Source organism: Oryctolagus cuniculus, chromosome 6 (genome assembly GCF_051225735.1).
Source record: "Oryctolagus cuniculus isolate XC-2025 breed Fujian yellow rabbit chromosome 6, ASM5122573v1, whole genome shotgun sequence".
NCBI classification, from domain to species: Eukaryota; Metazoa; Chordata; class Mammalia; order Lagomorpha; family Leporidae; genus Oryctolagus; species Oryctolagus cuniculus.
Window position 1 is genome coordinate 152611638 of NC_142872.1, and position 25465 is coordinate 152637102.

General features: G+C 42.8%; 1 non-coding gene across 1 annotated transcript; it reads left to right on the plus strand.

Annotated features, from left to right (window-relative positions):
* The first annotated feature begins 16184 nt into the window (after nucleotides 1-16184).
* LOC127490841 (U6 spliceosomal RNA) lies at nucleotides 16185-16288 on the plus strand. Its single transcript, XR_007919235.1, has one exon. It is a non-coding gene; the product is annotated as a U6 spliceosomal RNA (small nuclear RNA).
* The last annotated feature ends 9177 nt before the right edge of the window (nucleotides 16289-25465 follow it).

Sequence of the window (25465 nt, forward strand, 5' to 3'; positions counted from 1 at the left end):
GGCCTTGCTAAGTCTGTATAGGCACTTTCCTTATTTAGAAAAAAAGTGTAGCTGAGCATCCAGGATGAGAAGGCTTCTGACTGGGTGTTCTCTGCAGCACATATACCATACTGATTGTATTATCTTGTCACTCACCTTCCCTTGAGATAACGCTGGGAAAACAGAACACAGAAAAGCAAGAGAAGCCCTGAGGCCTTAATTGGCCTTCTCGGTCACATAGGGGGGCCTGTTTCTTCCTCGGGTCCTGCGAGGAGGAATTTTGGAGCATGCTAATGAAGTTCCACGTTGTGCTCTGTGCATGTGTGGGATTTACGGCAAATAGAAATAGCTGGGATGGCCTTGGCTGCAGCCCTCTCAGCCAGCCGTGCGTCGCTGAAGGTACCCAGCATGTGCTGGCACCAGGACTCCTCCTTGCCTTTTTAATTTGAGCCCCAGATAGTCACGAGTGCCTGACAGTGTGGGAGTGCAGGCCTTTGGGGAATGCTAGCCAACACGCAGCCGTTTCCACAAATAGCAGAGATTCCTGAAAGGCTTTGAGGCAGGTTCTGCAAGGTAGCCATGGCGATGCATGCCTCTTGCCTCCCTCCCTGCTGCCCGGGAGAGGCAGTTTCTTCCCCTTCGGCCTCTGCTTATCTCAGAAACACTCCTAGACACAGCAACTGCTCAGGAGCACTCCATTAATTGGTGGGGCCAGCTCCTGGCTGTCTGGGTGCCCTGCGGCGTTTCTCAGGCACCCTTCCGCCCAGCAAGCATTTGCCAGTAATTGTAGTGTCTCCACTTCTAGTTAACAGGTTCAGGTTTGCCTTCACAGGGTTGCTGAGTTCACCTTAGATTCTTTGTGGGAAGTAAGGACGCGTTTGTCAGCAGGATAGCTGAGGAGTCTCAGCTACTGTGACTTTGGACTATGAGGCCTAACTTCCTTCTCTTCCCTGCACAATTCAGGCTCCCATACTCCTAGTCCTCAGTGGTGTCCAGGGATCAGAGAGGAAAGTGGGGGCTGAGATGAGTTTGTGGGTGCAAAGTGTGAGCTTAAAATAGCACCCACTTCAGCCGCTGTCCTCTGGTCTTAGATTTTAGCAGATTGTGTGACAGTCTAGGATTTAATTTTCTTTAAACTAGCAGGCAGTTTGGCACAAAGTTACCATATAGACTTCTTCCACTTTACCTTATTACAATCTTGCATTAGTGTGGCACATTAGTTACAAATGAGGAACCAATATAGATATGTTATTGTTAATTAAAGCCTATACACTATGTTTCACTCTTCATGTGAATTGTAGATTTTATGTGCATTTTATGGGGTTTGACAAAGTTACAGTTCTATGCACCATCCACAGTTTCATACTGAAGAGGTTCCCTGCCTTCCAAGTGTCCCATGCTCTGCCTGTTCCTCCTTTCCTTTCTCTTCCTTCCTCCAGATTCTCCCTGAACTCCTGGCAACCACTGATCTTTTTACTGTCTCCATAGTTTCATGTTTCCCGAAAGGTCACATAGTTGCAGTGTTATAGGGTATGTTTCCTGTTCAGACTAGCTTCTCTGCAGTAAGTCCTAAGCATTTAAGTTTCCTCAGTGTCTTTTCCTGGCTTGCTCACTCATTTCTTTCTATCACTGAATAATATTTCGCTGTATGGATATACCACAGTTTACAGATAGAGGTTTTTCAGAGGTTTTCTGCAGAAAGCATGTTTAAAAACTGTTGGCTTCAAGTTCCTGTCTTTGCTTTCTGAAATAGCCAGGGTGTGGACAGGTCACCTTATAGAAATAATGCCCACAGAAACTGATGGGACAGTCAAGTGAGAGTTTTTGATTCACAGAACAACTCACTTCCACACACACACACACACACACACACACGATGTCCATTTAAAATGGTTAGTATTAGGGGAACATTACACAAGCGTGAGAGGATGTGGTCCAATAACAACTAGCAGAGACTAAGGATTCATTCATTCATCCTTTCTTCAATTTACTCATAATTCATTTATTCATGCGGCATAGAGTTACTGAACACCTGATTCTGTGATGTCAGGCTTGGCCTTGGGATTAGAATAATAAGCAAACAGATGCTGTCTTGACTAATGGGACTTTCAAGAGAGGTAGGCATTCACTAAAAGTCACACTGCTGAACATAGAATAACACAGGTGGAGCGAAGTGCTCTGAGGGAAGGAAACTTGACCTCTTTTTAGCAGAAGAAAGGATACTTGAGCTGTCTTAAGGTTGACCAAGATTTGACTCGGAGGACAGAGGAGGTTGCTGCTCCCATGACCAGTACAACCAGCATCCTGCTCTCCAAACCCTTCCATCCACTGAATTCTCTATGGGGCAACTCCTTGATGGAAATTCAGCTTTTTTTTTTTGAATGACTGAGGTATACAGTGGGCAAAATTCCATGACACCAACCCAAATATCTGACAAAGCACCACCAAGCAATACTGGAAGGCAATAGTTAATGAAGCTTTATTTCATTCTTGCAACCTCTTCCATACCCATTTTTTTTTCCCTCTGTAACATATTTTTGAGCCATCATGATGTTCCAAACAGGGGAGGTATAAAATTAAGTGAAATATGGTGTCTGGCTTTGAGGATGAGGCTGGCAAGTCAACACACAATTGCGTAATGCACTCTCTGTCAGCAGCTCTCACAAGGTGCTCCGGGGACTTCCATGTGCCTGCCGCACACTGGGCATTGTGCTGGGCCAGGGACACAGAGATGAAAGAGACACACAATGCGTCCATCGGGACCTTGCCTGCTAGTGCAATTCACTGCAGTGAGTGCTAACCTGAAAACAAGACAGAACAATTACTTGGATGAAGGTGCTTTTGAGAACCCTTGCTGAAATTCTGTTTTTGCTTTAGGCAGAGGAAGTAGACCTCCTCCTATTTTACAGTAAAATCATTTATGGAAATGTATGGAACTATTTTAGCTAAAATATTCACTTAATCTGAGGCCTGCGATGACAAATTCCTCACTCTGTGTAGGAAGTCCCAGTGTCCTAGCATTAAATAAAGATCACTTGGCCTCCTGGGGTGGAAGACAGAAAACACACTCAGAGGTCACTCTGACTCAGATGCAAAGAGCATTGCTACTTATTTCCTACTGCAAATTCTCTTGATGTTTTTTGAATGAGTTAGATGGTCAGGGGGCAAAGGTACCTTTTTTTTTTTTTTTTTTGAATAAAGAATCAACCATTGCTTGATAAAAAAATCAGCCATTGCCTGTCCTGGTATGTCTTGTTGTTTTAAATAAGGCTCTGCCTTATTGGGAGTCCCTCTCAGCCCTGCTAAGGCAGTTAGAGAAAGGCTGATGAATTTGTTGGAATGAATTCCCAAAAAGTATAGTGAGATCTGAGAGCCCCTCCCAGCCTCTTTACACCAGCAGGTGTTCTGATCCCGCAGCGCAGTTTGACTGGAGGACCATGACAAGGGGACAGTAGGCTCAACAAGGATGCCCCATCCCCTCCTTCCTTCCATTTGCCTAATCAACAGCTTGAAGGTGGGCAGAGCAGAGACAGCAAACCCCACACTGTGTTGTTCTGCCTACTGCACGTTTCCAGGAGGAGTCCCTATGGGCTACTGCTCCCAGCCCTCCCAGCTTGCCTGCCGTGTCCAGAACTGTCTATCACCACTACAGGACAGGACTCTGTGTGCAGACTGCATAGGGCAGTTGATAAAGACAGATTTGGTTTGGGAATCCAGCATAGCCACCAACTAGCTGTGGGGCCTGGGACAAGTTGTTTTATCTGCCTAAGAATTGTCTGTAAAATGAATAAAACAATCATATCTATATATCAGAACCCCAAAAGAAATAGTTGCTACACTCAGGTTAGGATCATTCAAAGAGAGTTTATTTACAACAGGATAAATCATAAATGTATAGAAGAGATTTAGAGCTCCTCTCCCCCCAAGTAGTACAGTACCCAAGGTTGGTATTAGCGGAGCTGTGAGCATCCTGAGGCCTGCAGGTCAGAGGGGAGAGAGAAGTTGCAGGAACCCAGAGGGAGGCAAGAGGTGCTTGGGAAAGCCATGACTTGTGGGTCTGCAGAAATTACCTTTCCGGGAAGGAATCTGACCTTATTTCACTTCCTTTATCCAAAATCCTGCTCTCCTGGAGCTCTGTAGCAGCCAGACCCAACAGGAAGATGTGGGTGTGGGAACAGGTGATGTCATGTGCACGGAACAGAGCAAGCCACATGGAAAAGGCTGGAAGTGGCTGTGGAGGGCAGGTGGACGGCACTGCGTTCAGTCCCGTTCCCAGTGCTGTTGAGCCCGTCTGCTCCCGGGATAACGTTACGTCTTAGCACAGTTCCTGGCACCCAGGATCTAAGGAAAGCCAGCTATGTCCCGTAGTATTGCCGCACTCTAGAGCAAGTGCGAGGGAGTTGCCAAGGCTCTAGGGTTGAGGCATGAAGCAGGACCTAACTGGAGCAACAACGGAGGGTTGCACATGTGGCCACAATGCTCACCTAGGTGCTGACCCAAGTGCTTCCTTTGGCATCCAAAGAAAAGCCAGTTTTGTTGCTGCTGCCCTGAGGAATGGTCACACACTGCTTCCAGCCCTTCCCACGTCCTGCACTCCTGCTGCCTTTTCCTGCCTTCTCAGTTAGCATGTGAACATGCCGTGATGAAGAAAATATGATTTCAGCTAGTATTCCCCAAACTAATGGCTCTCAAAAGCAGGAAGGTTCTTCAGGTTATCGGAAGGACAGGACATGGAGCCTCGGTGTGACAAAATGCACTTTTGAGTGGGCCGGGGGGACATGAGCTGTCATCATTGCAGAGGCTGACTGATTCAGAAACAGGCCGCCTCCTGCCTGTGGTAGGAACAGACCTTTCACGGGGGCCTCCTCGTGCCCTTACTTTTCTGTGTGGGCATCAACAATCATGTCAGCCGGGTTTCTGCACGTTCTGAGGCTTACCTCATGGGAATATGGCACAGATTAAAAACTTAGAGCAAACAGATGAGTCTTTTTACATGAAGAAAGCAGTCTGCCCTCCTACTCTCTACCTTTTTTTTTTTTTTCATTAGTGAGAGAGTGTCTGCAATGGGGAAAAAACAATAAGAAAAGATTGGAAAGACTGGGAGGAGAAGACATACCCTTGACAGATAACCACATGACCCTCCAGGCAAGGGAGCTGGAAGAAACTGGCTGGAGGGGAAAGGATGAGAGATATGTGTAGCAGTTTTTGTTTACTGCTTGGGGTTGCCACCCAGGCCCACCTTTCATTGGTGCTGGTGCTGTGTCCTTGTTTGCTAAGGTGAGATAAGAATATCTGTCTATTAGGGTGGGTTGTTTGTAGTAAATACAAGGAGATTGCATATGCAAAAGTGATTTAAATCACTCTTATTTTATATTGTTTTAAAAGCATCCATAATTTGCCAATGATGAGAGTGAGGAGTAATTCAGACTCTCCTATTGCATAAGCCCACAGCAACAGAAAATAGAACTACTTCCTAATTCTACACTCAAGCGTCAGGGATTGATGCTCTGCCTCTGAAAACGTTCTGAAGGGTGGCTTCTTGCATCTGTTCCTGCTGATCCACTCTGCAGAGCCGCCTGCCCAGCCACCCTCCAACTCTCCTCTCTGCTTTTCTACTCCTATCCTGCGCAGAGCTGTGCTCATACCTCTGTTTAAGAGCTTACCGCTGGTGGACATGCTGTAGTGTTGGAGGGTTAAGCTGCCACCCGCGATGCCATATGGACACCAGTTCAAGTCCCAGCTGCTCCACTTCCAATCCAGCTCCCAGCTAATGTCCAGGACAAGGAGAAGATGGCCCAAGTATTCGGGACCCTGCCACCCATGGGGCAAACAGGGAAGAAACTCCTGGCTTTGGCCTGGCCCAGCCCTGGCTATTGTGACCATCTAGGGAGTGGACCAGCAGATGGAAGATCTCTCTGTTTTACCCTCTTTCTCTATAACTGTGCCTTTCAAATAAATACATAAATCTTTTTTTTAAAGGACTCACCACAATTCTGTGCCGGTAGCACTTGAGGTTTAATACCAGAAGACACTTGCATGGAGCTTCTATGGTTCCTACAAATTTCACTGAATCTGCGTGAAGAAACTTAGGGTTTTGCTTTTTACCTAAAATCTTAAAAGTGCACAAACTAGATGCAAAACTTGAATTCAGTCTGACTGCAGAGTTTGGGTCCCTCCCCTCTGCCCCATCATACTCAGAGAGTGCTTATTGAATACATTAGAATAAACACCCGAAGCTATTCTGAGAGATTTTAATTTTATGGACTATACACCCTTACTAAAAGAACATGGCAATGTAATGAACTTGATACGCATAGGAGGAGGCCTGGGTTAACACTTTAAAATCATTCTACTGTTATATATAAGATCATCTATGTAGCATCCTTTTAACATGTAGAACATTTCCTAAACATTGTAGACACACACACACACACATTCCACACTTGCTATCTATTCCTTTTGTCCTAGATAGGGATAAGCTGGGAACCTTTGGAGAGTAAGATTTCAATAAATCTCTCAGTGCTCATGTAGGGAAATTCCAATAACTCAGACTTAAAATGTTGCCTTGGGTGGGAAACAGCTAAAGATTGCACAAAGGAGTGAGATAAATGTTATCGTCATTGGACTTGACTGCAGTTTAACCCCAAGGTCACAGGGAGGCCAGAGCAGAGGGAGGGAAGGAATGTTGGCCCTTGAGCCAGCTGAGCCTGGGGCGCTCCCTTCTCTGTTGGCCTAGTGTGCGGGAGCTGTGAGCTGTGACAAGCTGTACCAGCCATTGGCAACCCAACCATGCTTCTGCCTACAGAAAGGGAAGAGATCCCCTCTCCAGGCAGGAAAGCAACTCTCTGTAAGACCCTGTTCCTCCTGGCCGACAGGGGCCATCTCCCACTCACACAAAAGAGCCATTCAGAACCTGGTTACCCAGAGTTGAACTTCTCAGCAAGGCTTTGTGTGTGTGTGTGTGTGTGTGTGTGTGTTTGCGTGTTTCTAATTTTTTTTTCTTCTTAAGCTCCATGGCCAAAATACCAAATCTCACTGTTGCTAAGATTAAGGATTTTCTCCCCTCTTTCCTTGCTCAGCTCAGCTTCCGTTGGCCGGGAAAGACCAAGAGATGGATTACCGTTCCCTCGCCAGGCGCAGAGAGTGTGCTTGGGTATCGGGGGCCGTCAGAAGGATTAGCTGTTATTCAGGCTTGTGCTAATAGTCCTCAGTGACTCGTCATGCTGTCACTAAAGTCCCCGCATTTGTATCGGTAACTAAGGCCTAGCGAAACCACTCAGCCCTAAGTGCACACGGGAGAACCATGGAGTCGAAGGAGACGGTGATTGAACATGAATATTTATATAGTGCGCATACCGCACGCCATGATTCACTCAGCTTATTTTCATTTTATGCATTTTTTTCCCATTTGCAGTCTTTATTTATTGCAAAGTTAAGGCTGTTAGCAAAATAGCACATCAGGGTAGGTTTTCTTTTTTCCTCTTCCTGTTCCCTTTTTAATTTTCCTGTTCTCTAATCTCTATGGGAAAATGTGCCAGCAGAGCAGCAAACTGTTCACCACTGCCAAGCCCCTAGAGGTGGTCAAGGTCAGGCGGTGCTGAGGGTTCCTGTGGCCACCCATCATGGTGACTGGGTGAGCCTTGTCATTACCAAGCTTCCACAGCTCACACCAGTCACTGTTCAGTGACAGGTGTCAGTCTGTTCTCCAGGTGGGCATATAAGTGCCAACATTTCTAGAATATTCACTGGGTGCCTAGGTCTGGACTTGGGTTTATGGCCCAGCACTTACCCAGTATGTTGAGAGATGACTTCAACATTCTTAGCTTCCATTTCCTCTGGAATAAAATGAACATATTAATAGGGGTGTGTGCATATTAAAACACATGAAGTGTGTATAAGCACTCAGCTTGACACAAACATTCGCTCCTTTTACACATGTTTGACCTTAAGATGGGAGTCCTGGGGCAGTGAGCAACTACAAATTTACACACCTAGCTCACTGTAGGTCTTGACCTGGATACAAGTGATAAGAACAGGCTACAAGAAGCACAATTGGTGCTATCCTCATACCTGTGCCCATATAGAGTCTAAACATTTTGGAAATGTTATGTTCCTATTTGGACTCATGGCTGAGTTACATTCCAGTAGGAGCAACAATTGTCCACTGAATATCTGCTGCTGTGTCACAGTCTCAGCCATTGGTTCACCAAAACTCTCTTCCCTCAAGCCCAAGGGAATACTCTGTCCAGCTCTGGGTGTCATTTCCAAGGGAAACTGAGACACACTGGATAAGACCAGAAGAGGGCTACCATAATGGTAAGGGCTGTAAGATATGAGGACGCTTCAAACAGTTTCTGGGAGAACAGAAATAAAAGGTAAGTTTATTTTGGTACAAAAAAAATGTAGACGTGCATGCATAGTTTTCCAAACTGTGCATTTCCATGAACTTTTTGATACACCCTCATGTATGCTAAGAAGGATTTTACCTAGCGTGTGGGAAGGACACTGAACTTTATCTTGGAGGGTTCAGATAGCAAATCTTGGACAGTGGGTGAAGTTACCAGGAGGAAAATTTGGGCTCAATGGAGAGTTTGTTGTAAGCCTGCAAACAGTTTAGCAGTAGAATGAACGCTAAAAGGGGATGAGATTTTTCCTGTATTTATAGTTATGCCCAAAGGACTGGAAAACAATGTTTAACTATGTTACTCTAAGGATTTATGTGTAGTCAAGAAAATATCTAAGGTCCCTTCCTACACTAGAGTTCCATTATCATAGTATATCTTTGACTTTGCAAAAGGCTTCTCTACCTCTATTTTCTTTTGTCCATTCATAAGCAGTTCATTAGATGACCCAAAAAATGTCTATTCCATTCCTACTGCATAGCAAATATGTGACAGGAAACATGTCTTTCTCTCAAGTACTCAGTAGTCCTGGTGAGTGAGTGGTCAATTAAACAGACTAACAGTGCTTGGTAAGGATCATAGCAAGATGTACACAGAGCACAGAAGAGAAATACCCAGCCGTGTCTGGAAGTGGGAGAAGGAAGGCTTCCTGGAGAAAGGGGCATTTGAGATGGTAGCCAGTTGCAGCAGGGTAGCTGAATAGTGAGAGGAGACTAGCAGGCAATGTATTAGCATGATCAGAAACCTGAAGACCTGGAAGAGCGATGCAGGATGGGAGAGCTGAAAGCAGTTCTGTTGGGGTGGAGCAGAGTGTGTGGAGATGAAAGTAGGGTTGAAAAGTGATGTAGATGGCAGAAATGACAGATTCATTTCCTCTCATCGACAAGGAAAATCTGTTTTGCTACATCATCCCTTGAATCTGAGTCGGTTACAGGACTTATGTTGGCTGATGGTAATGTGGCATGCCAGGTACAAAGCAATGCTTGAAAAATGGGGGCCTTTTTCTATTCTTGGCACTTGACACTGACTTTTGTAAGTCTAAGGTAGCCTGCTGGATGATGAGAAATGCTTGTCCCAGTTTCTTTGCCACCCCAGCCTACAACAAGCTATCCCCAAAGCAGAGCTACTTAGCTGTCCTGCAGTTCAGCATGGATACAGGAGTGAGCACAGCTCCGTTCAGACCAAATTCCTGACCCATGGTATCATGAGCTAAATAAATGGCTATTGTTTTGTCCACAAAATTTTCAGAGTGTGTGTTTGTTTTGTTTTTGTGTACAATCTAGTTAATATGGCAGTCAGGAAGATTTATAAATGATGTTTAGGCATCTGGACTTTAATTTGATGGTGCTATGGATAGTTCAAAGGATTTACTACAGGGAAGTGGTGGGATATATGAGCTACAGAAAAACCACTGTTAGATATATCCAAAATGACTGTGCATGGGTAAGTATCTAGCTAATTGTAAACTGGTATGGAAATGAACTCGATGACTAAAAACCCTATATACGCATGGCCTGAAGATGCACAGGATCAAACCACATGAAAACACACAATAATGGCACATTTTCACCAGTGGTACTTCTGGCTGTAGACAAAGTCTCCCCCCACAGTGCCTGGCAGCTGATATCCAGCTCTGGGCCCAGGAGAAAGGCTGTGGTATGGATGGAAAGCGACAATGCATCAAGACCACGGAAGTTTCGCTTCTCGGAAAGATGACCTGGAATAGCAGTTCTCTGGGTTAATTTGGTAGCTGCATGAACCACCTGGGTCACAGGGCCTTGAAAGAAAATTTTCAGACTACCGTAAGGAGATTATCAGTCCACACTCGAATAGGAGGGTGTTTGTTTTCTGTAGCCATATTTATAATATGGGAAAGTGAACATTGTAAGCATTCATTAACAACCACATGGTACAGGGATTAAGACAGCCTGGGACAACCATACCCCATTTCAGAGTGCCTGAGCTTGAGTTCTCACTCTGCTTCTGACCCTTGCTTCCTGCTAATGTGCACCATAGAGGGCAGCAGGTGATGTCCCTACCATTCACCTGGGAAACCCAAATTGAACTTCTGGAAGCTCCTGGCTGGAAGCTTGTGGCCTGGTTCAGCTTTGGCTTTTGCAGGCATTTGAGGAGTGAGCCAACAGATGGAAGATCTCTGTTTTTCTGTATTTTTCTCTTTGTTTCTTTTTTTAAAAAAGTATTTAAGGTATGCAAATTTCATCTATTTCATATACACAGATTTAGGAACACAGTGATACTCCCACTCTACCCTCCCTCCTGCCCACACTCACATCCTTCTTCCTCCTCCCTCCCACTTCTAATTTTTACAAAGAGCTATTTTCAGTTTACTTTATACTCATAACATTAACCCTTCAGTAAGTAAAGAGTTCAAAAAGTAGTATGAAGAAAACAAAATAACACTGTTCCTCAACAGTGGAGACAAGGGCTATAAATGGTCATCAAGCATCAAAACATCAGTTTCACTCCATTGTATTTCAAATACATAAAACCAAATAAAAATTAGCAAAAAATAAAAGAATTCCCATTAACAAAGAGCCCAATAGTAGGAAAATGACAATGTAAATTATTATACAACTGCATGATTGAAAGTAGACAAATGTTAAAGCAACGGTTTCAAAGATTACAGCACAAAGTTTGCAATATTAAAATCACACATATGCAGTATGCAACTGACAGTTTTCCTCCGATATCCATTCTTCTTTTTATGTCTAATGATAGAAAGTCTGATTTTCAGCTGAGCACATGGCCACCCAGCTAGAAATATCATTTCTCAACCTCTCTGGCTGTTGGAGTATGACCACATAACCGAGTTTTTGTCCAAAGAGTGATGGATTCCTTTTCCAGATTGTCCCCGAGTATTGTAGATGTGTTCACACGTTCCTTCCTTCTGCCCTGTTCTTTCCTGAAGGGCTGGATTGCAGCTGTGATGACAGCACCTAGGGGATACGCTGTGGCATCAGAGCTGCTCCAGGGAGTTTTAATGCCTCACCACAGCACTGGTGAGGCACAAGCTGCTGAGTGTAGGAGACAAAGCCACAAAGTCACTGCGCAGGTGCTCAGGAGGGCCCGTGGGATACTTACATACCCAGCTGCAGAGGCCTTGCAAGCACAGAGTCCACATCCTAAGCCTGCGCCTTAGCTCTTATTAACCGTGGCGTTGTGTGGACTTCAGATGGGTGAGTGGCTACAGAAGGAAGGGCTGCCCCAGAAGTGCAGGTGGTGTGTCTAATTCATGAATCAGCTTGGGCTTGGGTCATGTCTCCTTTGCCTATTTCTGCAATTTCTGTTGCCTCTGGGTTCCAATCTCTTTCTGTTGTGCCCCTCCCCCACTCTTTGAACGAAAGTTTCAAAGAACTTATTATTATTATTTTTTTTTTTTGACAGATAGAGTTAGACAGTGAGAGGAGAGAGAGACAGAGAGAAAGGTCTTCCTTCTGTTGGTTCATTCCCCAAGTGGCCGCCACGGTTGGAGCTACACCGATCCAAAGCCATGAGCCAGGTGCTTCTTCATGGTCTCCGACGCGGGTGCAGGCGCCAAGCACTTGGGCCATCCTCCACTGCCTTCCAGGTCACAGCAAAGAGCTGGACTGGAAGAGGAGCAACTGGAGAACTTAAATATTTTAAAACTATGGCAGGTTATTTTTTTAAGAAAAGATTTATTTATTTATTTGTAAGGCAGAGTTACAGAGGCAGAGGCAGAGAGAGAGAGAGGTCTTCCATTCACTGGTTCACTCCCCAGATAGCCACAATGGCCAGAGCTGAGCTGATTTAAAGCCAGGAGCCAAGATTTTCTTCCAGGTCTCCCACATAAGTGCAGGGGCCCAAGGATTTGGGCCACCTTCATTCTTTTCCAGACCATAACAGAGAGCTGGAGCAGAAGTGGAGCAGCTGGGATTCATACTAGCGTCATATGGGATGCCAGCACTGCAGGCAGTGGCTTTACCCGCTACACCACAGCGCCAGCCCCAGGGTCTTAATAAATACCGATTTTTATTATGATTATAGCAGTATATATTTTGGGTGTATAAATATATATGTGTGTATAGCATATTTATGTATATATTATCTAGCTAGCTAGGTAGCTTGGGGTGTCACCAAATAATCAGCCTCAAGCCCGAGTTGTTCAGAGGAAACCTTTACTTGTGACAAGTGAAGGAGGCAGTGGGAAGGTAGAGTTCCTGAAAAGAAACTGTCCCCCGGGGAAGCAAGGGTGAGGGGTGTGTCCAAGATGTAGAGCAGGGTAAGGCACCTTCCACTCCCACAGTGTAGGTGATGTCCTTCTGCACACATGGGGTGTTCAAAGAATGGCAGCAATCTTCCTTTCGTGGAGAATCCAGTATTGCAGTGAGAAAAGGTCTACTTAGATTGCAAAGATCTGGCTCAAAATGATTTCCTACGGATTCATTTGAAAGTCAGTTATGGGGCGGGGGGGAAAGAACAAACTTCCATCCATTGGTTCACTCCCCAGAAGGCTGCAATGGCCAGGGCTGGGCGAGGCAGAAGCCAGGAGCCCAAATACTTGGGCCATCTTCCACTGCTTTCCTCAGCTCATTAGCAGGGAGCTGGATCGAAAGTGGAGCAGCCAGGGCATGAACCTGTGCCCCTGTGGGGTAAAGGTATAGGCTTTACCTGTTAGTCACAAGGCCGCCCCCGGTTTCCTGCAAGTTTAACCATTCCCTGTTTGTGGTGTTCTGGCCCCTCTGAGTACAAAGCTGTAAGATATTCTTTCCTGGAACACCCTCTGACACAACCAAGACCAAGAGAGCATACAATATAAGCTGTTTCCAGTTCTGGGCCCTGTTCCACTGACCCCTTTTTGCCTACATACTACCCTCTTGGTTACATTCTCCATCACTATCATTTATCACTTCAAGAATATCATATAAAATGGAATCTTTAGGAATTGGCTTTGTAATCCCCATTCAGCATAATTCTCTTGTGATCTCTTCAAGTTGTTGCAAACATTAATGTTATATGCATAGTGCTGTGTAGTATTTCATCGTATAGCTATAGCACATCGTGTTCATCCACCTGCCCATTGAGAGATATTGACTTGGTTTCCCCCTGTTCCCCCTTCTTTTGAATGGGAATGCAGCTGCTGTAAGTATTCCTGTGCAGATTTTTGTGTGAATACAAGTTTTCATTTCTCAAGGGGAAATGTGCTAGAGTGAATTTCTGAATCATATGATATTTGCTTGTTTAAAAGGAACTGCCAAATTATTTTCTGAAATGGTTGTATCATTTTTTTTTCAAAGATTTATTTATTTGAAAGTCAGAGTTACACACAGAGAGGAGAGAGGCTGGGAGAGAGAGAGAGAGAGTCTTTCTTTCACTGGTTAATTCCCTAATTGGCCGCAATGGCCGGAGCTGCCAGAGCTGGGCCGATCCGAAGCCAGGAGCCAGGAGTTAATTCCAGGTCTCCCATGTGAGTCCAGGGGCCCCAGCACTTGGGTCATCTTCCATTGCTTTCCCAGGCCATAGCAGAGAGCTGGATCAGAAGTGGAGTAGCCAAGACTCGAACCAGCACCCATATGGGATGCCAGCACTGCAGGTGGTGGCTTTACTGCCTATGCCACAGTGCCAGCTCTGGGTTGTATCATTTTCCATTCTTACTAGCAATAGACACTAGAGCTTAGTACTATCAGCACTGATTTTTAAAATCTTATTCATATATGTACATAGTGGTGTCTTATGCTTTTCATTTATATTTCTTTGATGGCTAATTTATGTTGAACACCTTTTCATGTGCCATCTCTGTAATCTCTTAAAGAAAGTATTTGTTTTTTGGCTCATTTTTTTAAACATAGGTTTTTGTTTTCTTCTTGCTGAGCTTTGTGTTTTAAAGGCCCTATTCTACACACAGTTGCATTGTGTGCTAGTAGGGGCTAAAGCTTCAATATGGATTGATGGAGGCACAATTCTCTCGGTGACACTGGTGTGTTAATGTTGCTGTGTGTTGATTGCTTTTACCTGTGTAGTTGGGATTTTCTTGGATCTTCAAATGCTGAGTAGTTCTGAATTCTTGCCCCCTTAGTTTGACTCTTTTAAGATTCTTGACCTTATTCAATAACAGTATTTTCATGCCAGGAGCTGACTGACCTGTGGAAGTTCTGGCTAACTGTTGTGCTAACTGTTGAGAGCCATTCCTCTGCTAAAACTTACATTTTTGAGGTCGTTGCCTTTCTAATCAGACCTGTCCCAGGGGCACCTCACTCAGGAGCCAGTCTGCCACCTGAGTAGTAACCTATTTGTCTGGTTCTTGAACTCTTCGATGTAGGATCAGACCCATAAGTAGATTTGGGGTAACTGTGAGGTTTGTTGACAACTCTATGGGTCTCTTTTACTGCTGGCCATGGTTCTTGTTCTCTGAGGGCCCCTCTCTGACCCTTTTGCTAGAAAGTTGGTGCTGAGTTATCCTGCTCTGCCACACCTTCTTGCAACCATGCCCCTGTCTTGGGCCAACTGCTGGGGGAAGGAGAGAGAGGCGTGCAGCTGTCTCTTTGGAACTAAAGGCCTTCTGATCACGCTGGGCGCTGTAAGAGAAGACAGAAAGAAGGAAAGGAAAGGAGGGGCCGTATGCTCTCTGCCTTCGGTGTTCAGAGTGCCCTTCTTATTCCCTGAGGCAGGACCAAGGGCTTTCCCTGGCGCCCTCTGTTGGCTGAGGCTCATTTCTGGGTTTCAAATGCAGGGGGTCAGAGGAGAAGGAAAAAAGAAAGAAAAATTTACCACTAGTTTGGTGCACCTTAAATTCTGGTCTTTCTCGTTCTAGCTACCACCATCCACATGTTGGAGTCCCAAGTAGCTGTTTCATACTTTTTAACCAGGTTTCCAGCTGCAAAGAGAAGCAGACCTTGGAGGAAGCCAGGATACACAGGCCCATGTGGAAGCAACACATCCACGTAGGGGTTGTCATAGTAGCTTTGGTTATCACATAATGTTCCCTACTTTTTGACCCCACTCACCAGTAATTCCAAGTTTTGTGTTGGCATTTGACCAATACATTTCCATCTTCCATAATGTCAATCTTTATTTTTTTCTTTTGCAACTTCCTAGCAGGTATTTAGTGTTTGCATTTTTTTTTTTTTTTTACAAATTGCCTCAAAACCTATTTAAAGTGTTGGGAATAATTTTAAAGCAGATGAGAAAAATCCCATTTCAAAGCCTTAGTATTGAAATGTAAGAATTTGGGACTTGGGACAGACAAGTCACAGACTTGGTTCAGTGATTAAGTCACTCTTTGGGATATCCACATCCCATTCTGGAGTGCCTGGTTCAAGCTCAGGCTATGCCGCTTCCAATCCAACTTCATGCTAGGAGACAGCAGGTGATGTCTAAGTACTTGGATCCCTGTCACCCACATTGGAAACCCTGATTAAGTTTCTAGCTTTGGGCTTCTGCTTGGCCCAGCCCCAGTTTTTGAGACTGGGGAATAAACCAGCAGATGGAAGATCTTTCTTTGTCTTTGTCTCCCTCTGTGTGTCTCTCAAATAAAATTCTAAAAACGCAATGAAAATGAATAAATAAAATGTATAGGAAATATTAGAACCTAATTGACAACATGTATCAGTTTCCATTGCAGGAACAAAATCACATAATGATGAAACTATTTTTAAATATACATTTAAAAAATTATTTTTCCAAAGCATTGGTTTCCTTCAAAAAGATATTTCCTCATTTATTGCCCCAAAATATTACTTTTACTTCAAATGACTTTATCAAGTGGGTATGAGGGTCCTCCAAGGAGTTAGAGTACAAGTGGAATTAAAAGATGAATATATTTTGGTGCTCACTTTGGCAGCACATATACAGAGATTACCATGATACAGAGATGAACATGGCCCCTGTGCAAGGAAGACACGCACATTTGTAAAGCATTTCATATTTTTGAATATGAAAAAATAAAAATTGAAAAGAATAGATATATTTTGATGCAAAAGATTATGAAATCCAGGCACAAGTTTTTCACTAACACACATTTTCAGTGAACTCTTTCAAGAATTTGTATGTGCAAGGATTTCAACATATTTTGAGCCAAAACAAACTTACATTTTAATTCTATTTTCCACACTTTTTTTTTTTAATGTACTCTGGATTTTGTAAAACAAGCAAACAAAAAGTCTTGCTAGGTAGCATATCAGCAATAGCCACTGTATTTTATCCACAATGTGGCTGAAAAAGAGCCCAAAAGACAAAGAGATAGTATCTTTTTGTGTTTTTTAAGTTTCTATTCCCCTAATCTTCAAAAACAAGAAGTCACTAAGTTGGGTTGAATTTATCAGAGATGACATCTTGTTCTTCTATTTTCTTCTTGTTATCTTCACCTTGAATTATTAGTATCGCTTTGACCCGCAGTTTCTTTGTGGAGGAAATATTTTAAGTTGTTTGTACATGCTAAGAGAATTAGCTTAGTTAAAATTGATAACATATCTAGAAAAGAAAAAAAAAAAACAGATAACGGATTGTGTAAATCCATTTCACCAAGAAAATGTAAACTGCAAGGCTTTGGGTTCTGAGCAGATGAATGAATGGAGTGAAATCCATATATGACTCAGAGCCATCTAATGTTGATTAGGTGATAGAACCTGTATCAATCCTATAGTAAATATTCCTAGTAAAGTAGAGAATATTTCTGTTTTTTTTTTTAAGATTTATTTATTTGAAAGTCACAGTTACACAGAGAGAGAAGGAGATGGCAGAGAGAGAGAGAGAGAGAGAGAGATAGAGAGGTCTTACATCTGCTGGTTCACTCCCCAATCCGCTACAACGTCTGGAACTGCACTGATCAAAAGCCAGGAGTCAGGAGCCTCTTCCAGGTCTCGTATGTAGATGCAGGGGTCCAAGGACTTGGGCCATCTTCTACTGCTTTCCCAGGCCATAGCAGAGAGCTGGATCGGAAGTGGAGCAGCTGGGACTCAAACTGGTGCCCATATGGGATGCAGGTGCCGCAGGCGGCAGCTTTACCGGCTATGCCACAGAGCTGGCCCCTATTTTTGTTTCTTAAGATATAAAAATCTAAGTTGAAAATGGAGTTTTAACATTTTATTCGGGCACTCTAACTGATATTCCTGCATGTTCCCAGAATTTGTGCACCCTGTGTTGGAGACAACCACACTGAACTGTGTCATGCCAACAGCACCACCACATGGTTAGCAGAGAATAGCATGATGCATATGTTTTTCATACCTGCACTGGTCCCAGCACTCAGATTCTTGCTTTCTTTTGTTGTCCACTGCCTTTTAAACACACACACACACACACACACTCATATACACACACCTGTTTAATTCCATTTCTCTCATTTCACTTTCAAACTTGTATTTCCCATTAATATTCCATTCTCTTACTCCCTTTTTTTGTGAGCCAAAAGATTAATCATGGCTTATAGCATAAAGACAGTACTAGTCCATTATCTGCACTCAAGAAGACAGAAACTATCCATTTTGATCTAAAATTAAACCCAAGAAATACCAGTGTTCTCAAAAGCCTTGGCAAATTTTTAGATGACTCCTTGAGAATTGCTGTTTTTCACTTTTTTACCCATATCTTCGTCTTCTCTTGATTGCATCTGTCTGTCTTAAGTATTAGCAGTTAAAAGACATGTCTTAATTTTAACATTGTTCTATTTCAGGGGGGGTCCAGTACCTGGGAAGACTTTTTCCCAGACATTCAAATGCAATGAAGCATATTCAATTGTATTTGTCTTGCTAAATTTAACATTACTAGTATTTTTAGTGAGAGAAATATAAGTTTGGCAATATTGGTTAGCAAACAAAAGTGAAAATTTACCTTTCTCTATTTCAATTTTGTGAATGTTTTATATTAGACACAATCATAATAATTAAGTGTAACACTATGTATTTTACCATGTACCAGACTCTGTTACATGATTTACATACAGTTAGTTATTTTAACTCTCACAACATATAATGTATTCACTAGACTCTTCATTTAACAGATCCAGAAGGAAGCACAGATCAGTTAAAGAACTTGCACAACCAATTAGCTAAGTGACAGAATCCAGATTTATTAGTATAGTAATGCATATATTTATTTTATATGTAAATTACTACATTTTAAAAACAATAAAAAGACAAATAGAGGTATGGAATTAAAGCTTGGATACCATTTGCTAAAAGCTAATAGGTGTGGTGGCAATGTAAGAATGTGTTTAAGAAAAACTAAACCCAACATAGTACAATATATTAGCCTACAAATAGCCACATGCATGATCCTGTTTAATTCCCACAGTAACAACTGAGGTAGTCATGTTAACCTCAAGAACACGCGCATAATCAAAACAATGTAAATTTAGCAGAGCACTCACATTTGTTACTTGGGGAGGGTATTACTTAATCTCTTTGATTTTCATTGTTTCTGATCTCCAAAGTGGGCAACATACTCTATCATATTGTGTTTATATTTGTACTATGTTATATATACATATATATCTTGAAGAGTTATTGTAGAATTAAATGGCATCCTATAAAATGATATAGGATGGTGGCTCAGGCGAAGACTCAGGAGTTGGACTTTCTGGGTTTGAATCTTAGCTCTGCAGCTCACTAATTATAACTTTTATTGTGAATTTATGCATTTTTCTCTGGTTTTAAATGATGGTGCTTATTAATAAATATGAAATGTTTAGCCCATAGTAGGCAGTCAATAAATAACAACTGTTTGTAACCATTGCACTCACTGAGGGCTTTGTTTGAGTTTCTGCAATTAAAAGGCACCAGCTTCTTGCTTCTGGATCCCGTGCAATAAGCAGCTGGCATTTACATGCAGGGAGAATTCTCTTCTGAGGGGTGTAAGTGAAATGTGTTCCCAGAGAGAGAGAGAGAGAGCATTATTAGGCTTGAGCTTCTCAAAAGAGGCTTCAAGTGGGAATGGGCTTGTGGTGCAGTGCTTCATTCATCTCATATGGGAGTGCCTATTTGGAGTCCCTGCTACTCCAGTTCTGATCCAGTATCCCAGCTAATGTGCACCAGAAGGGGTGGGTCAAGTTCTCGGGTTCCTGCCACTCATAGAGGGGACCTGGATGGAGTTCTGCACCCCTGGGTTTGGTCTGGCCCAGTTCTGGCTATTGCAAGCATTTGGGGGAGTGAATTAGAGGATGACAGACTGACTCTCTCTCTCTCTCTCTCTCTCTCTCTCTGTCTCAAATAAGTGTTTGAGCCCCTGCACTCACACGGGAGACCTGGAAGAAACTCCTGGCTTCAGCCTGATCCAGCCCTGGCTGTTATGGCCATCTGGAGAGTTCACCAGCAGATTGAAGAACCTTCTCTCTCTCCTCTCTCTCTCTCTCTCTCTCCTTTCAAAATAAATAAATTTTATTACAAAAAAAAAAAAAAAAACCCAAAACCCAAACTCAAACTGAGAAAACTACTTAGGGAATGGAAAACAGGAATAAAAGAAAGATACACTTGACAAGAAAAGTCATCAGAGGCTGGAATGGATTCAGTGAAGGGTGAGCAGGTGGATGCAGGCAGAATGAAACCAATATTTTTGTATTAGTTGATGTGGAATATGTGATGACACTGAGAAATAGCAAAGCAAATTTTAGAGGGGCAATGCTAGGTTTGACTCTGAATTAGCAGAGAGATATTTTAAATGAAAATGTCGTGAGGAGTTTGGAAAACTTAATTGTACAGGTAGAGACTTGAAAGTCATCTGGGTAGAGGAAGTAACTGAAGGAGTTCTTTATTATCTCAAAAAGATGTAGAGTGGAAAGGATCATTTAAAGAAATCAACACAGAACAAAGGACTATACTTAACAGCAAATAAGGGCTGGCGCTGTGGCTCACTAGACTAATCCTCTGCCTTGTGGTGCCAGCACACCGGGTTCTAGCACCGGTCAGGGCGCTGGATTCTGTCCCGGTTGCCCCTCTTCCAGGCCAGCTCTCTGCTGTGGCCAGGGAGTGCAGTGGAGGATGGCCCAAGTACTTGGGCCCTGCACCCCATGGGAGACCAGGATAAATACCTGGTTCCTGCAATCGGATCAAGCGCGGTGCACTGGCTGCAGCGTGCCAGCCACAGCGGCCATTGGAGGGTGAACCAACGGCCAAGGAAGACCTTTCTCTCTGTCTCTCTCTCTCACTGTCCACTCTGCCTGTCAAAAAAAAAAAAAAAAACACGCAAATAAGGAAGAACTGGATATATTGGGACTTAAAAAGAAACTAACAACTATGATTATTTGTATTTTATATTTAAAGCAACTTATATCATAATTTCAACTGGCCGCTAAGTCATAGAGTGAAAAAGAATTAATTCACATTTTTGTAGTTGTTGTTATGTACACAACAAATTTTTACCCAGCAACATGTAGGTACATATTTATTTTTCAAATCATTTTGTCATCCCAAAGTCTTCCTAAAAATTTTATTTGATATTGATTTATTTTGGGTGGTCATTCATATGCAAACTTCACACGTAGTAAAGAAGCCAAGTTCTAAGTTTCTAAGTTCAGTTTACTCTTAGCAGGTGAACTGAACTTCAGATCCTATGTTTAAAGATATATTTATTTATTTGAAAGGCAAAATGACAAGGAGAGAGTGGAAAAGAGAGAGAGAGAGAGAGAGAGATCTACTCACTCCCCAAATGACCACAATATCTGGGGATGGACCAGGCTAAAACCAGGAACTCTATCCAGGTCTCCCATGTTGTGGCAGGGACCCAAGTACTTGGCATATGTACTGTCTCCCTATATTAGCAGCTGGCTGGATGTAAAGTGGAGGAGAAACTAGAACCAGGCACTCTGATATGGGATATGGGCATCCCAGTTGGCAGCTTAATCCACTGCATTACAACTTTCCTCCTGTTCCCTGAACTTTTGCAAATACCCTTTCCCCCCAAACTGTGATATGGGCTGGCTTCGTGGTGATGCCAGGATCCCATATAGACACCAGTTGGAGACCTGGGTGTTCCACTTCCGATCCAGTTCCCTGCTAATGCACCTGGGAAGGCAGGAAGATGGTCCAAATGCTTGGGCCCCTGTGCCCACGTAGGGGACCCAGAAAAAATTCTGGGATCCTGACTTCAGCCTGGCCCAGCCACTGTAGCCATCTGGGGAATGAACTAGCAGATGGAAGATTCTCTCTCTCTCTCCCCCTAACTCTGACTTTCAAATAGATAAATCTTTAAAAAATTGTGAAAAAACACAATTACCTAAAATTTATCATCTGAACTATTTTAAGTGTGCAATTCAGCAGTATCCAGGATATTAACACTGTTGTGCCACAAATCTCCAGAACTTTTTATCTTGTGAAATTGAACCTCTACACACACTCAGCAACTATGCATTCCCTGTGACCCAGGTCACATAAGACCATCTGGGACCCCATAATGTAAGATTTTCATATACTGGATATTGACTCCTTACCAGGTAAATAATTTGTCACTCTGTTCTCCCATTCAGTGTGTTGCCTTTTCACTCTGTTAATTGTATCCTTTGATTCACAAAAGTTTTAGAATTGATACAGTTAGATTTGTCTATTTTTACTTTTGTTCTCTGTGTTTTGGGTGACATATCCACGAAATCACTGCCAAGTCCAATGTTGTGAAGAATTCCCCATGTTTCCTTCTAAGAATTTTATAGGTTTAGGTCTTACATTTAAGTCTGTGATTGTTTTGAGTTAATTTGTATATATGGTATAAGGTAAGGGTACAATTCCACCTTGTGTGTGAATATCCAGTTTTCCCAACACCATTTGTTGAAAAGACTTCTCTCCATTAAGTAATCTTGGTGCCCTTGTCAAAAACCACTGGACTCTATACAAACACTCAGGGGTTTATCTCTGGGCTCTCCATCTATTCCATTCATCTGTTTGTGTTTATGGAAGGACCTCCCTGTGTTGATCACATTAGCTTTGTTTTAATCCTGGTATCAGGAAGTGTGAGACCTCCAATTTTGTTCTTTTTCAAGATTGATTTGACTATTCCAGTTCTCCATTTCATAGCACAATTACGAATATAACAAATTTTATAGAATTAGTTGAGGGGTCATATTTTATTTCCCGCCAAGGTCTTTTATAGTTTTAATATTCAGTTTGTTAATTGTGAATTTTGTGTTTGCATCCCTGTACATTTTTCTTCACCTGTTAATTAGAGTAATTCTGGTTTCTTCTATGTGAGTGACTTGAAAATATTTCAGCTGTGCTCTGATGCCATGAAATCTTGCATCTTTTACAAGATGCAGTTTTCCACTACCATAGATTTGCTCATTTATTTCATGGTTCTGATATTTCATGGCTCATGTGATAACCAGGGAATGACTAACTTACCTTTTTCAATGGGCTAGGGGAGTTTTGTGTTAATCAGAGCAGAATATTTGAGTGGAGAGACTCATTTTAAATCAAGTGATGAGTTGGTTGACTTTTAGAATTTGAAGAGAAAAATATTTAAAGTTGTGTCACCATTCTTGATACAAGTTGCTGGAGAAGGAGCTTTTGGGAAGTAAGAGAAGAATTTGCCTAATTAAAAAAAATAGGAAAAAGGCAGATTTCAGATTAGTTACCTTAGGAAGACTGATTATTGAGGAAAAAAGATGTATGTGATACATATTACACATATGAGAAAGAGGAGAAAAAATGGTAGATGTAAAATGACTTTGAGTTTCAGTACCTTCAAAATAAAGTAAGTGGTAGATAAGAAATGCATCTCCCACGTCTCCCATTGAGTCACCCACCTTGCGTTTATGTAGCGACCTAGCTGAAGCAGCTGTTAGCAACCATGGAACGCTTTCCTTCTGTGACATTTGCTGGAAGTGTTTCATCAGCATTCTACCTGTCTGGAATTCTTGCAGGGCTTTCGTAGCAGCCAGCACTCACCCGCCTTGACGTCCATTAGTGTCAGATAAAAGTATTTCCCCTAAGAACTCTGCAGCAGAATGAAGGATTCTAGAAATCTAACAGAATCACATACAACAAACCACAGGACTACACAATGTTGGCAGTCCGGATTCATTCACCACGTTGTATTATTTTAATTATTCTCCATTCGTCCCTTTAAAGGTGGCTTATTAAGCTATGCTAGGCACAGTGGTGGATTCAGAAGACAAAAGTAAGCATATCCTTAAGGAGCTTACTGTCAAAGTTGTTCTTCAGAGAGGAGGCAACAGTACTTCCCTGGATGAAAATATGTGGGGGACAGTTTTGGTTGTTCCATGACTAGAGGGGAATAACTTCTACTTACTGTGTGGGAAGCTATATGCTCCATACTGATTTGCAAGAAGAGAAATTGTCTTGCCTCAATCAGTGGTGTTTCCATTGATAATAGAAACAAACAAAAAATGCTTACAAATCCTACCAGGAACCAACCATTTGTTATAGACCTGCATGGTGTTAAACACTTTACTCGGTTTATCTAATTTAACCTTACCTGGACGCTCTGGAGTGAACAGTATATTCATTTTTCTGAACAGCCTAAAAGGTGTAAAGAAGTCTCATCAGTGTCTATTGCTAGTAAGAAGCAAGAACAGGCTTTTATAATTTTACTTACATGAAGGGTAGAGAGAGAGAAAAAGGGAGAGAGAGGAGAGGAAGAGTGGGAAAGAGAGGAAGGTAGAGGAAGAGGGAGTGGAAGATAGAGCTCCCATCCGTAGATTTACTCCCCAGATGCCTGCAACAAGTGGGGCTTGGGCAGGCTGAGGCCTAAGCCAGGAACTCATTCAGAGCCTCCCATGTGAATAGGATCCAACTACTTGTACCATTCTCTCCTGCCTTCTATGGTTTGCTGGAATGAGGAGCAAAGCCAGCACTTGAACCCAGTTGACTACAACACAGGATGTAGGTGTTCTAAGTGGCATCTCAACCACTGTGCCCAACACCTCCCCACCAGAACCAGATTTCTTTTTTTTTTTTTTAAGATTTTATTTATTTATTTGAGAGGTAGAGGATGCAGAAGCCCAAGGACTTGGGCCATCTTCTACTGCTATTCCAGGCCACAACAGAGAGCTGGATTGGAAGAGGAGCAGTCAGGACTAGAACCAGTGCCCATATGGGATGCCTGCAACGCAGAGTAGAGGATTAACCTACTGTGCCATGGTGCCGGCCCCAGAACCAGATTTCAAGCACTGTCCTAAGTGGGTTCCCAGAACCCACAACCCTAGTAACTCTGCTGCACAACTTCTTCCTCCTCCTCCTCCTCTTCTTCTTCTTCTATTTTTTTCTTTTACAAAATTTATTTATTTATTTGGAAGGCAGAGACATAGAGAGAGCTCTTCTATCCACTGGCTCACTCTCCAAGTGGCCGCAATAGCTGGAGCTAGGTCAATCTGAAGCCAGGAGCCAGGAGCTTCTTCAGGTCTCCCACGTGGATGCAGGAGCCTGAGCACTTGGGCCACCTTCCACAGCTTTCCCAGGACATAGCAGAGAGCTGGATTGGAAGTGGAGCAGCCAGGATCCGGCACCCACATGGGATGCTGGCACTGCAGGCGGGAGTTTTACCCACTATGCCACAGTGCCAGCCCCACACAACTTCTTAAACTGAAGATAGAATAGAATCTAGAGATCAACTTTGAGTCAGCAGAGGGCAAAAACCAATAATATATTCATCTTTCTGCCTTATACCTAGTCCAAAGATTGCAATAACATGTGTTTTAAGTTTAGTTTAATTTGATCTGTCTCATTTGTACAGATAAAAAAAAAATGAAGTTCAGGGAGGTTAAGTCCTTCCAGTATGTGGCAAAGTTGTGATTAGATCCAGGGAAGGCAGCTCCTAATTCCTTAGATGCCAACTGCTCTACTGGCCTACATTAGCTGCCCCATTTCCCTGCTGCTTTAGTTTTTTGCATTCTATTTACAGCATAAGTTAGCAAAATCTTTTCTGTAAATGGCCAAACAGTAAATATTTTAGGCTTTGCAGGCCATATGGTGTCTGTCATAACTGCTCAGCTCTGTCATTTTAGCAAGGAAGAAGCCATGGACAATTCCTAAACCAGCGAGCACTGCTGTGTCACAATAATTCTTCATATAAAAAACATATGGTCAGCTGGATGTGTCCCCTGAACCATAGTTGACTGACATCATCTCTGATGATAAATTTTGTCCTTTTAGATCAGTCTGTAT